General features: G+C 47.9%; 1 long non-coding RNA gene across 3 annotated transcripts in view; it reads right to left on the bottom strand.

Moving 5' to 3' along the window:
- Nucleotides 1-11,087: 11,087 nt before the first annotated feature.
- Nucleotides 11,088-12,945, bottom strand: part of LOC135280254 (uncharacterized) — a 12,012-nt gene continuing 10,154 nt past the window's right edge. Inside the window, exons 2-4 of one of the 3 annotated variants that reach the window (XR_010347285.1) lie at nucleotides 12,545-12,945; nucleotides 11,698-11,781; nucleotides 11,088-11,289 (exon numbers count right to left, since the gene is read on the bottom strand). The exon at nucleotides 12,545-12,945 is cut by the window's right edge and continues 5,628 nt beyond it. This is a non-coding gene — a long non-coding RNA (uncharacterized LOC135280254). The other 2 variants (XR_010347284.1, XR_010347283.1) reach the window with 2 other exon arrangements.

The following is a 12,945-nucleotide window of genomic DNA, read 5'->3' as shown; positions in this document are numbered from 1 at the left end:
CCCTGGGATAAAAGGCTAGAAAGCATCTCAGGTGACTTTGGGGTGTGCAGCAGGCTGGCAGCTGTGGCACCAGCACACTGCAATCCACAGCACTGCCAACAGGCACAAACCTGGCCCCACAGGGAAATGTGGCCAGATGTGGGTTTGAGGTGCACCTCACCTGGGAGTTTTCCAAGGTATACCGGGATCGTGCTGTGCAGCTGAGAGCCAGCTCCTCGCCCTCCATCTTCTGCTTTCTCCTCAGAGTGAATTCAAGTTTATTTAATCTCAAATTTCTTGCTGAAAAATGCTCCATGAGCATGAAATGCCTTTGAACTCCAGGAGTTTTGCTACTGCCTGTAACAGGGCTGGGAGCAGGAGACGGCCGCTCCCGCAGCCGTGGCAAACACCTCTGCTCCTCGGGAGCAGGGAGCACGGGGTTCTCTCTGTGCTCCTGCACACTTTGGGAGTACTCTGGGAAGCAGGGGGGCACGGGGTGTGCCCCTCGTGCCCTGCGCTTCTGCCCACACATGGCACATGACGGGGCACGCTGAGCTCCATGTGAAAGTGTTTCCAGCCCAGACAACAAACAGCTGCGAGGGACTTGGAATCCATCAGAAAGCAGATAGCCAGGAAACCCTTTCCATGAAGAGAAGAGGGGATTTAGTTGCTGAGTGCTGCAAAGATGCATACATTTTCCTAAAAAATAATTCGTAGTGCCAACGTGAAGATTCAGTGCATCGTCAAAACAAGCCAAGATTCTTATTGAAACCAATTGTTTTGGTTTGTTAGTCTACTTTGCTGCGGTACCTCTAAGCCAGCAGGGGTTTAGGAGAGCTGCTGCAGCCAAACCTGAGGTGGCTGGAAATGACTGTGAGCTGAGCAGATGCAGGGTATTCTTTGCCACAGGAGGCTGTGCCATGGTACCTGGGACACGGTGTGTCAGATGCTGGCTGGCTCTGGGAGCAGAAGGGCTCCTGATAAGGCTCCATACTAAAGGAGGCACTGAAAATTTCCTGGGAATCCTTGGTGCCCCCCACTTGCAGACACAGTGATGAAACAGAAGAAATAAGACAAAATCCACATGCTATTTATTGTAATTGAATTGATTGTAATTAATTGAAAAGTCTTCTTTTCATTTGACTGAATGTCACAAGCAAAAAAGACCATTTTGAAGAGAGGGGTCATGGCTTTTATTAGGCTAACTGTGATGATACCAGGGAAGCAGAAGAAGCCCTTGTGCACTTGAAAGCTCGTCTGTTTCTCCAGCTGTATTGGGCTAACAAAAGCCTCTCATCCTCCAGCAGTACCACTGTTAGCTTAAGAAATAAATGTGATGCTTCTGATGTGCTCTTCTACTCTTCATGGCAGCAGGGTTGTCCCACCCAGGCTGATGAAGACAGGGTATATGAAACAGGAACCACGTCTGACATGTCTCTGGTGGATGTACTAATGTAACTATGCATTTACCACCTCAGCAAACAAAGAATCCTCTTCAAAAATCTACTGAATCCTTATTTGAAGCTAGAATTATTAATATTGACTTTATTCAGACTATAGCACTGGAATTAACAGTACAAGCCAAACAAAGGTTAGAACTTCTAGTGGGATGGGTAGAGGTGGCAATTCCAATAGGAAATGCATCAAAAATCAGGAAGCTGAGAAATAGAAATACTTAATTTCCTCCTTCTTTATTGAGCCTTTTATTTCCTCTCAGCTCATCTCTCTGGAGTCAGTGCTAATGTGCTCCTTTAGATACTGTTTCCATCTTCCAACTGGTGCTGGGAGAGCTGCTGCTCTCATTATGCATTATGGCACACAGAAGGAAACCTGAAAGCTCCTGTTGGGGGAAGAGACTTGTGAAAGCAGAATGGTTTCAAACCAGATGTGCTGGGTTGCCCCAAATGCGATGGTCTGTGCTGGATACTGGGTGGAACATCTCGGTGTTGTCCCATGGTGAACAATTTGGGAACATTTCGTGTTCAGGTGTTCTGAAGTGGACCTGGGAATCCCAAGGGGGAATATGTGTTTCATGTCAGGGAAGCATTGGCAGATGGCTGAATAGTGACTTTGTGCTTGGTGTCCCAGAAGTGCTGCTGGACATGAGACCTGCCACCATTCCCAGGGTATTCTCCCTCTCTGGGGAGTACTGGAGCTCAGTCCCTGCCCTTCCTGTGGGCTGCTGAGGTACACTCAACCTTTTAAAAGCAAGAACCTCCAGGAATGCCAAGATTCCCATGATCTGAGCAAAACCTCAGACTCAGCCTGCCTTCTGTGAGCGGTATTCTCTCATCTGAGCTTTAAGGCAAACTCCCAGCCTATCAGACTCTTGGCAGTAATTTCCACACCGGTTTGTTGTATTTGGACTTGAGATTCCCCCTTGACCCCAAAAGTCACACTAAAATGCTAAAAGTATTTTCTTTACTTGCTAAAGAAAACACAGAGGGCTTTATTTAGTTATTCAGAACTCCTCAGCCATTCTTCAGTCACTTCATGATTTCCAGAGATGTTATCTGTGCTGTTGTCTCCCAGCTCACGCCACTCAGAGCAGCTCAGGGGGAAGGAAAGCTGTTACATTTCATTGTCCTCAAAAGAAGGGAGAAAAATCCGACTCGTGCTCCCAACCCAAACAACTCTGCTGCCTCATGCATTCTTGACAGCCAGGAAGGCTCTCTTGAAACCGTCTGCAGCCTTTAACTCCCTTCTAACAAGTTGGCCATTTCCATAGAGAAGATTTTTTCTCTACTGATTTATGAGCTTTAATTTATATGCAAGCCTGGAATACTTGCTTTGGGAAGAGTTCTACCTCCAGCCAAGTGAGGGCTGAGATGCAGAGCACTTTGCGTGGTATGTTCGGTATTTCCACGGCAGCCCAAAACACCCCAATTTCAGAGCCAGTCTGGTCGTAGGTGGTGCCGAGCACTCTCCCTCCAAGCTTGGCTGGGCCAAGACGTTGCATTATTGAATTAGGTGGATTTAAGAGCTTTGGGAAGCCTCTGTGTGACCCAGGCAGGCACAGCCTGCACTGCGGCAGCCTGGGCTCCCGTGCAGGCCCTGCGTGACCTGGGACATTGTTTGACCAGGTTTCCATGGATGGTAATGGAATTTTCCAATCTGGAGCTGACTCACCAAAGCCTGGGTGTAGGTAGGATTGTGCTGACTTTGCTGTTTCCTTTGGAAATTATGGAGAACTTTTGGTCCTTCTCTGCATCAAGTCAGGAGCTCCTGATTGGCTTATGGTGCCTGGTGATCTGTACCCTGAGGCCTGGTACCATCCCAAATTGAAAATTGCTGCTACTGTATCTCAGCTGAAGGGGGGTACCTTCTGTCTGAAGAGTGGTGGATTTTATGAACATGTTACTAATTTCATCATATGCAATGTAGGAGCAGCATGCTTTTCATCCACTGGTTTGTTATCACCACTTGTGCTGTGTTACATGTGCACGTGAGGGCATTGGCTCCTGCGTCCTTAAAACCTCAGGAGCCATGCTAAAACCTCTGGAGTTTGGTGGAACCTTCGGAGGCTTCAAACTTGACTGGAGTGGAAGGGGCACGTGAAGCCCCATAGGCTGGATTCCCTGATTTAGTTCTGGATGGAGATGCTTGCACATCCTGGAGCTGGTGTGACCTGTTGTTTTGGTGGGTCACCCACACAGAGCTGTGAGCTTGCAGCCGCAGTGTTTACACCATTCTCAAGTCTTTACCACTACCATGCATTCACACCAACTCTTGCACTGGCCTCAAAGTATCAAAGTACTTAATCTTGCATGTTAGGGTCAGGGTGTTACCACCCTGTTACCCACCTCCAGATCTGTATAGGAAGAAAGACTGCTTTAAAGCAGACTCTGCTTTGGGTGAAACCAGGAGGAGTCAGGGAAGGTGGGGAGAGCTGTTGTCTGCACAGATGGAATGGTGAGGACCTCAGCAGTGTTTGGTTCTTGGCAGCACGTTTGATCTGCTCAATGCCCAAAAACTGGTCCTTCCTGGGTCACCACCATTGCTAGGTGATGGAATTAATTACTGATCAACAACTGGATCTGAAGTCTGGAAGGATCCTGCTACACACGAGGAACTCCTTTCATCTGTTGGACAGCTTCTCTGACTGTTTAGCTCATGGCAGCCTGTGGGGTTACCACTGACTGCAGCAGGCCTCTCTGAAGAATACTGAGAAATCTCCCGTGGAAAGTGGTGTAGGGTTCATGGAACAGCCCCTGCTGGGGATATGCTCAATCCTGAGGATGCATGTAGGTCTGAATGGAATAGCGTGATGGACATCCCAGGAGGCTGGGAGTGTGGATTTGGATCCAGGCACCAAGGCTTACTCACACCCTTGTGATAAGCCAGCCTGGGGGAGAGGCTTGGGGTTATTTATCTGTTTGGCTGTAGACAAGGCAGTAAAAGGTGATCTTTTAGCAAGCTCAGAATAAGGAAACCTGAGTCAGAGACAGCCTCAGCCTCCTTCTCTGCTATCTGTGCTGCACTAAACAGAATAATTAATCACTCTCTCTGGTTTATATAAAATTGCACTCTTGGATGTGACCTCCCTCATGGGACCCACTCCACCCACCAGTACCTCCCTGACCTCATCTCCCCTCTCCCTTCTCCACCTGGCATCTCCCCTGCAATGCCTCTGCTCCCCTCCCATCCTGCTGGCAGCTCCTCGCCACTGGGGCTGGTACTGAGCTCGCTCTTGCCAAGTCTGGCTCCTGCCTTGTTTTTCATTTCCACCTGGGAGTCCCCTCCCTTATCTGCCTCTCACCTACACCTACCTTCCAGTTTTCCCTCTCCACCACTTCCTGATCCTCCCTCTAAATATAGGCTGTGTGGTGTGGGAGTTGCCAAACAAAGAAACAAACAAAAACCAGCGGAAGGTTGTGGTTTCAGATAATTTTCTCTTGCTTACCTCGAGTGAGAAACCACCCTTCACACAAAGTCATGGCTGAGCACAACCCAGCCCTAAGCCAGAGAAGCACCAGCAGGGATGGGATCAGCCATGGGGGAATCAGCTGGGCTGGTCCTTGTAGGACATGGAGCACAGTTTGTGTAAAGGCTCTGCTTCCCACCCATCTGAATTACTGTGCTGCACCAGCTCTGTGCTACTGGTAAGGAAAACAAAGCCCAGAGGTGGTCATCTGACTAGCTTCTTCATCTCGTGAGGAACATTATTCTCCACCAACTAAATCAGCATGGGATGGACTGATCTGGGTTGCTGCTGGGAAGTAGTTAAAATGTTCCTTGAAATGCCCAGGAAGTGAATGTCTTTAGGCATGACACCTCCAGTGTTTGATCAACAGTTATCTGGGGAATAGGTCTCAGAAGCCACAGCAGCAACAAAATCTAAACATACTAGTATGTGTATAAATATATGTATATTATGTCTGAGGAATATAACTTGTCTGATATTAAAATCACAACGGGCTGGGGGAAGAAAACCCCAAGCTTTTAAGACACAGTGTCTTACATAGCTGTCCTCTAGACCCCAAGGCTTGGCAGATTGTTCTCATCTGCATCAATTTGTCTGATAAAATATACTACCTTTATCTGTGCAAATTTCCTTTCTAGAAAGGGAACTGCACAATCTCTATAAATCCTGTGGATTAAGAGATTAATGGAGCAATCCCTGGCCTTTGATTTGAGGGAAACCAATGAGGTTTTGCAACACCTTTTCCTATGTCCTTGGTGTTGCAGGGATGGACACTGCTCTGTAATCTGTACATCATCCTTCTTGTCTGTGCTCTGTCTTTGCAGCTCCTCAAGTCACAGAGCTCCATGTCCTGGATTTCTTTGCTTTCTCTAATGTGAAACAAAAATCCCAAAGGCTCCATTGAAGACCCCTGTGTCAGTGCCTTCCTGCACCATGGCATCAGGGCTCTGATTTCCCACTCTCCAAGAGAGCTGAGTTGTGTCAGTGACGGAAGCAGCCCTGTGAGTTGGTAGTTATTGGTCAGTATTTGTGGTGCACTTCACAGTGAAATGACAAAAGAAGCAATTAGAGAAAGACTGAAACAATGAAGAACCAAGTCTTGATATCTATCACAAACCTGGTTATCTAGAATTATTATTATACTATCACATCCACTGAGATGGGCAAAATATAAGCCAGGCCTGTCCCTAGATTAAATTTTGCCCTTAGGTACCGAAGTAACAGGGATACTCTGCAATGAGTTTGCCTGCCAGTGTTCAAATTGAGCTCTGAACTGTACTGGCTTTACATCCTAATGGTGACAATGAAATATATTGAGCTAGAAACTGGTTGACTTTCCACCAAACACAAATGTACTGGAGCATCCAGTACATTTTAAATTAATTAATAATTATTATCTAATTAATTATTTAATTTAATTGATGGCATTAATTAATTAATAATTAAAATATTTGTTGTGATTGCTGTACTAATTAAATTCAGCTGTTGCAGGTAATATAACTCCTGACAGCTTTTTTGGTTTTTGTTTTGTTTTTTGTTTTGTTTAAATGATTTTCTCCCTTTTAGAGGGCAAGTGAGCAGCACTTAAAGGTATATGGTCTGTCCACTGGGATAGCTGCTGGCAGAAATGCAGAGCTTTGACTGAACTCTGAGGAATGTACTGGGGCATCCACCTGATAGTTATAATGTGCTGGAATGTCCTGAATGATTCTTGGCTTTGAGGAGCTTGTTGGCATAGATGGTTAAAGCAAATTTGGAGTTTTTGTGCAATACATTTTCATGTTTTTAGCCCTTGGAGATGATGCTGTGTTTCAGAGCCGACAGCAGCAGTAGTGTACAACCATAACTGTGTAAGTACAGGACAAGGGAAACATGAAACTTTCCATGTTTCAGAGAGTGGAAACAGAATGAAAAATGCAAGACAAACTGGGAAAGAAAAGGGTTAACCATTTAAAGAATTGAGTCAAACAAAATATATCTGTGCAAGAGCCTCCCCAAGGAAGTCACTGAGACCACATCGCTTGGATCATTTAAAATTGGACTGTACAAAGCAATAGAGGAAATTCTGCAGGGAACAATCCTTCACTGGCAGGTGGGATGGATTCAATGACCTAATAAGCCTTTTCCATCTCTAAGTCCACAAGATGAGCCTGTAACTAGTGCAATATGGTTTTGCCCAGAGTTCCCATGTGTTGGCTGTGAGCAGAGCCAAGCTGCACCAAACTGTGTTGTGTTTAAGTTAACTCTTTCTGTAGTTCTTTTGCCCCTCTCTGGTTCCTCTTTTAGCAGAATTCCTCACAGACAGATGACTCTTTTATACTCCCTCCATTTTTTGGCATGTAAACATCTTAAGCCACGTACTGTGTCATACATTGTCCTTAAAAATAGAACAAGAGGGCAGGAAAAGAGATACCCAGCACCAGTAACAATGTCCCTTTCCAATGGCCATGGACACAGAAGCAAGCCTGCACGAGGAGGAGTAGCCTAGTGGGCTGAAGGAGGCTGTGGACTGTTTTGGAGCTACAGAACCATGCTGGCACCACAAATGAACTCTTTGGATCCTCCAAATTCACATTTTGGGACAGTGCCACAGCCCACATCACCTGAGTTCCAAGCTGTGGGACCCTTTCTCCACCAGGGCTGTTTTCCTACCATGAGGCTTTTAAGGGATGCCAATGCTGTTGCCATCTGTGCCCATTCCTCGGAGAGAGTTATTATCCTTCATCTTTTAGGCTCTAGTAAATACACACACAGTGGAAACCCAATTGGCCAAACATCTTCATTTCCTGCCTGATCCAGGCTGAGCTCTGGGGAGAGAGATGCAGCCTCTCCACCTGCCTTGTCTGAAGCCCAGGGCTGGGGCAGGGATGACCCAGCTGCCCCTGGCCTGACTGCTGTCTCCCTGGTGGCTGGGTCTCAGGCCTTAAGCACCAAAACTTCCACCCTCTCCTTATTGTTGCTGTCTTTTTTTCAGGCTTTATCAGAGGAACAACTCCCCTCCCAGCTGGAGGCAGAGCTAAGGGAGGGATGGCAGTGACCAGAGCACACAGAGCACTGACAGCACATCCAGGAAGAGGCCAGTGGTTGGAAAGGGTCGCAACAGGATGACGAAATTGATTTGTACCAAAAATCTCCATGTCCTTTCTCTATATTCCAGCTCATGCCATGATTGCAAAAACCCACAGCTGTGTGAAGCGTCTCCAACATGAGTCATTCATGGCAGCTCTGTCCTGCACAGAGCATACAAGGCACAGGTCTCTGCTAGGAAGGAAAATTTCCCTTCACAGCTTTTTAGACCTTTTAAATATTTGTTGTGATTACTGTACTAATTAAATTCAGCTGTTGCAGGTAATATAACTCCTGACAGCTTCTTTTTCTTTTCTCTTTTTTAAAAATTATTTTCTCCCTTTTAGAGGGCAAGTGAGCAGCACTTAAAGGTATATGGTCTGTCCACTGGGATAGCTGCTGGCAGAAATGCAGAGCTTTGATTGAACTCTGAAGTCATGGCTTTAAGCTGTGCCAGTTTGCCTTTGCCCCAGATGGAGAGGGACCCTGCCACAGGGCTCTGATGGGAGGACACAGAACACCATCTGCCTGGATTTTTCCTTTCAGTCTGAGAGACTGGACAGCCAGTGCATGAGATGGGAAGGGCCAGTGTCCACCAGGTGAGCCCTTCCCTAGCTTGCTTTGTGTCTTTCTGGCCCTCAGCACCATCTGCAGCTGCTGGAGCAGGCTGTGCAGAGCAGAGCTCCCCTGCCACCTCCTCTCCTCCAGAGGGGTTATCCAACATCTAAGCCTTCGGCAACGTGGTTCAGATTTGCTGGCAAATTGTGCAGATGGAAAGGCAGTGTCTTACAAGAAAACTGCATTTTTGTGGTCTTGTTCTGATGCTGTGCTGCGCCGTGTGTGGGGTTCAGGGCTTCCCGGCGCTCACCTTTCAGGTTGTCAAGGAGAATTTCTGCTTGTCAAAAATTATTCGAAACGCCCTCCCTGTGTGTCCTCCGATGTTTTGAATTTTAAGGAGTAGCCCCGGGGCAGTATATTTAAAACATGATCTCAGGGAAACTGGTTCATTGCATTTGGAAGCCTAAAGAGCGAGAATGACAACGATAAATAGACATTAGGGTTTGCGGAGTCACACCGAGGTCAGGCGCTCCCCGCCCCATCCCCCATGGTTTGCCGCTCCTCGTTCTTGCCCCAGCCCGTTTCTCGGTGCCGTGCGATGCCCGTCCCGTCCGGCGGGGCTGTCCCGCTGCGGGCACCGCGCTGCGTTCGCTCCCGCACACAGCCCTGGATCTTCAGAGGGCTGGAGCGCCTGCAAACCCCGCCGCTGCCCCAGGACTGCGAGCGCAGCCCAGCCTTTGAAAAAACCAGCCCACCGCGTTAGGGGCTCGAGACTGGGGCGATGGCGGGGACTGAGGTGCCCCAAGCCGTGCCCCAAGGAGCCGTGCCCCAAGCCGTGCCCCAAGCCGTGCCCCAAGGAGCCGTGCCCCAAGCCGTGCCCCAAGCCGTGCCCCAAGGAGCCGTGCCCCAAGCCGTGCCCCAAGCCGTGCCCCAAGGAGCCGTGCCCCAAGCCGTGCCCCAAGGAGCCGTGCCCCAAGCCGTGCCCCAAGCCGTGCCCCAAGGAGCCGTGCCCCAAGCCGTGCCCCAAGCCGTGCCCCAAGGAGCCGCGCCCGCTCCGCCAGCCCCGGGGCTCGGCGCTCACCGGGCACTGCCGCGAGGCTCGGGGCGCTCCAGCTCGGACACCTCCCCTCGAACACAGCTGGGTATTGTGTGCTCCCGGAGCTCAGACGGGGGAATGGGGAGGGGATGAAGCTCTTTTATTTATTAGGTAATCTGGCTCCTGGTTTATTCTGAGTTTTGGAATACTGCAGTGAGTTTGCAGAGACGTGGAGTTCCTCTGGAAATGCGAGTGGAACTACATTTGCATTTAGCAAAGTGCAAAACCATCCTAGCAAATGCCACTGAGTCTTTGAATGGCCGTGAATTGCAACCCCCAGGCTTCCTTCAGGTGCTCCCAAAGCCTAGGTTTGCCCTCCGGGTGTTAATTACACTAACAAAGTGTGGAAGAACTTTTGTAAGAGTTAGTCCTGGCTCCTTATTCCTATTTTCCTTCAATATGGCTCTCAGCTTTTGGTTAAAGCCCATCCACTAGTGAAACAGGAAGAAAAAAAGCCTTCTGGACTTTGGGGTCCCTGCAGTGCTTGGCTCTCCACAGGGGACTCTGGCTGAACCATCACCCAAAGAGTCGGGGATAGCAGAGCCTGTCTGGGTAATGAGCCACCAGTTTGTCCCATGCTTCAAAGAAGCCTTCTGTGAGCTGAAGAGGCCAACTATTTTTCCCCCAACAATTTTTTTAACTTTGGGCACCTTTGCAAATGACTGTTCTGGACGGGATGGAGCCCCCGAGTGCCAGGACGCGACGGGGAGAGGCTGCTCTGTGATACTGCCAGCCTGAGGAGGAGGAAGCGCTGGAAATCCCCTAAGCATGCCTGTTTTCTTGAGACTCCCGACTCAATTCTGCAAACTCAGAAGATTTTATATAACTTGGTTTAGTCAGTTTGGAGGTTTAAAGCACTTGGCTACGCATCTGGATTGCATCTTGGGGGTGGGTTATCCAAAAAAGAGCTCAGGCAGAGCAGCTGGAAATTCAGCCATTTCTAGCAAAACCAAAGCAAAGCAAGAGCATGGGAAGGGAGTTTCTTCTTTGGTGTTTGGTGTGCTGGACTCTGGATTTAAACCCATGACCTGTCTCAGTGCTTGTCAGAGCCATCAGATGGTGGAGGAAAGACGGAGTACTTCAGTGAGCTGGATGTGCCACAGGCTGCTGTCATCTAACCTGACACCCTGTCTTGTGCCAGTGAAGGGAACTTAAACACCCTCTGCATTGTGTCTGTGCCACCCAAAGGTCTTTAGAGCAAGAAAACCAAATTGATGTATAATTCCTGAATGTGCAAACGACTCTGCCATCAGCGCTGCAAACAGAGAAAGCACAGCTTTCTGCCATGGTGGTTTCTGCACCAGCGCCCAAGGGCTCCACTCAGCCTTCCCAGACTGCAAATCTTGGCCTTAGAAAGCCCTGAAATGAAATGTTTCAAGTTGAAAAGTCCAAGTCAGCTTAAAATAGAAACAAAGAAAGTTAATTTTAAGAGGTCTTTAATTTTTAGCCCATAAAAGCCAAGAAAGTTGTGTATTGATGAGACACTGCCTCAAGACAGTTGAAACCCAGCTCAGCACGCTGCTGGGGTGTTGACTATCCTTAGGTCTCGTTGTCTTCAAGAGCTGATAGAGATCAGCGCCTCCAAGGTCTGAACCTTTAACCATTTGCCATGTTTTGCCTCACAGGCAGCTGCGCTTCAGCGGTGGGTGAAACGATTCCTCTTTGTCTGAAAGGGCAAATTCTTCTCTTTAGATGTTTGTGCTCACCTCCCATTAACTTTGGTATGAGCTGAGCTCATGCTTCCAAGAGCAAAATTTGGCTTATAGTTTCTGCATGCTTGGGGTTCCTCTGGGTACCATATAAATGTAAGATACTGTGATTCAGTGCTAAAGAGCAGAGAAAACACAAGCCCCCAGGAGACATTGTCAGAGAAAACCCATATAGAACCTGTGTTTAAAACAAAAATAAAATAAGGAGAAAGATTAGGAAAAACAATTGAGATTCATTCCAGAGGTGGTTTCACTGCAAGCCAAGGACAAGAGCGCACATCTCTTCTGTGATCGCTTCCCTGCTCCGGTGCGTTCTGGGCCATCAGATCAGGCACAGTTTGGGAGCATTATTGAAAACGTCTTACCTCCTATATTTTCTGGGTTTTAATCAAACTCACTGCGCTGCCAGAGGTGTTTCATTTACCAGGAGAGGGGTCAGCAAGGCAGCCCTGAGCAGCAGGAAATAGCAAATAAAGAACTGTTCCTCCATGCTTGGAAGCTCTCCGAGGGCAAGCCATGCTTGGATGTTCATTATTGCCTTCCCTGCACCCCGCACAGATCGGGGGCACCCTGCTGTCTCCCCTAGGGGCCACTGGGGCTTGGGGGGGGGCAATCAAAGGTTGCTGGGTTTGGGAATTTTGGTTATTGTCTTCTGATTTCACTAACCAGCTCTGTGCCAGTGAAAAGAGCTAACAATGCTTGTGCTTTATAATTCTGTTTTCTATCTGCTGCCATTTTAGAGTTTCTTGGCTTGTTACAACTGTCATAAAATTACTTTATTATATTTTCCCATCTGTTACATTTTCCCCTCTTTACAGGGGGACATTGCATGATGCACATGGGCTAATTTAGCTTTAAAATTATTGCATGGCTGTTGTTTATGGAAAACGAATGCTGTATTTGTGGTACAACATGTGACTTCTCCGTAGCACCAAGGAGAATGTCTGAAGTCTGTAAATGTAAATGTCAGCAAATGGACAGAGCTGCGCCCTCCTTTCCTGCCCCAGCCCTTTTCCTTTATTTGTGACCTCATCTACCTAAGTTAGAGCTGCAATTGTTCAGTACAGCACTGATCTCCTCTGCATTCCCAGTGCCCAGCTGAGGGATGGACTCTCCACTGGAGCAGTGCACTGCCTTTGGTGGTGAAGCCATTCAAGCTCTGGGTACAAAATCAGTCATAAGAGAAGTGATCACACACACACACACACACACCCAAACAAACATGAATAACCAGGTGGATCAGCTCTTCCTTCCTTGCCTTTCTTCTCTTGTCTATAATTCTTCTGATTCTTCTGTTCAGCTTAGCCAAAGCCTCTTGATTTGACTCTTTCTCATAGCAGGTGTAAATTAGGAAGTGTGAGCTGCTCCGTCTCCCGCTCCCATCACAAAACCTGGCCTGTGACACCATGGTCTGGGAAGCAGGCAGGCCTGGGGATGCTCTGATTACACAGTGGGGCTTTAACAAGGCTTTCTGAAACTCCTTCTCTGTTTTATTTTTTTGCTTTTTCAATCCCACTTTTAGTTGCAATTTGCACAGCCACTGATGGCACCATCAGCCCATGTTTTCCAATATAAATCATAAATATGAGATGTATATTAAAGACTTGGTACTG

The sequence above is a fragment of the Passer domesticus genome, chromosome 13 (assembly GCF_036417665.1).
Source record: "Passer domesticus isolate bPasDom1 chromosome 13, bPasDom1.hap1, whole genome shotgun sequence".
Taxonomy (NCBI): Eukaryota; Metazoa; Chordata; class Aves; order Passeriformes; family Passeridae; genus Passer; species Passer domesticus.
Note: the sequence above shows the minus strand (reverse complement) of the source record. Positions and strands in the feature narration are given on the sequence as shown.